This window comes from Propithecus coquereli, unplaced genomic scaffold (assembly GCF_000956105.1).
Source record: "Propithecus coquereli isolate 6110/MARCELLA unplaced genomic scaffold, Pcoq_1.0 Scaffold110, whole genome shotgun sequence".
Lineage (NCBI taxonomy): Eukaryota > Metazoa > Chordata > Mammalia > Primates > Indriidae > Propithecus > Propithecus coquereli.
This window is the reverse complement of record NW_012134970.1, coordinates 1,100,727-1,101,732: the sequence shown is the minus strand read 5'-3', so window position 1 is coordinate 1,101,732 and position 1,006 is coordinate 1,100,727. Positions and strand designations below refer to the sequence as shown.

General features: G+C 40.1%; 1 protein-coding gene across 1 annotated transcript in view; it reads right to left on the bottom strand.

Moving 5' to 3' along the window:
* NIPBL (Nipped-B homolog (Drosophila)) overlaps positions 1-1,006 on the bottom strand; it is a 269,747-nt gene that overhangs the window by 57,888 nt on the left and 210,853 nt on the right. The gene's annotated exons all lie outside the window — the stretch shown is intronic.

The window sequence follows — 1,006 nt, the reverse complement described above, 5'->3', positions numbered from 1 at the left end:
TCTTGCTCAGGCTGGTCTCAAACTCCTGACCTTGAGCGATCCACCCGCCTCAGCCTCCCAGAGTGCTAGGATTACAGGCGTGAGCCACTGTGCCCGGCCTATTTGGATGCTCTTAATACCCCTCTCTCGTCTAATTGCTGTAGCAAGGATTTCGAGCACTATGTTGACTAGAAGTGGAGATAGTGGGCAACCTGGTCTGGTTCCAGTTCTAAGTGGGAATGGTTTCAATTTTTCCCCACTCAGTATGATACTGACTGTGGGTTTGTCATAAATGGCCTTGGTAATTTTAAGGAATGAGCCTTCTATTCCTATTTGTTGAGAGTTTTTATCATAAAGGTGTGTTGGACTTTGTCAAATGCTTTTTCTGTATCGATAGAGAGAAACATATGGTCTTTGTTCTTGCTTTTATTTATGAGGCAAATTGCATGGAGGTATCAGTCTACCAGACTTCAAGCTGTACTACAAAGTTATGATAACTAGAACAGCATGGTACTGGCACAAGAACAGAGACATAGACCTTTGGAACAGGATTGAGAATCCAGAGATGAAACCATCTGCATATGGTAATCTAATCTTTGACAAAGCAGACAAAAATATATACTGGGGAAAAGAATCTCTTTTCAATAAATGGTGTTGGGAAAACTGGATAGCTACATGCAGAAGATTCAAACTGGATCCCACCTCTCACCTCTTACAAAAATCAATTCAAGATGGATAACGACTTAAACCTAAGGCATGAAACCTTAAGAATTCTAGAAGAAGATGTTGGGAAGACCCTTTCAGACATCGGCCTGGGCAAAAAATTTTTGAAGAACACCCCAAAGCAATCACCGTAGCAACAAAAATAAATAAATGGGATCTGCTCAAATTAAAAAGCTTTTGCACAGCCAAGGAAACTATCATTAATTAGAGTGAATAGACAGCCTACAGAATGGGAGAAAATATTTGCTCTCTACACATCCGATAAAGGGCTGATAACAAGAATCTATCTAGAACTTAAAAAAAT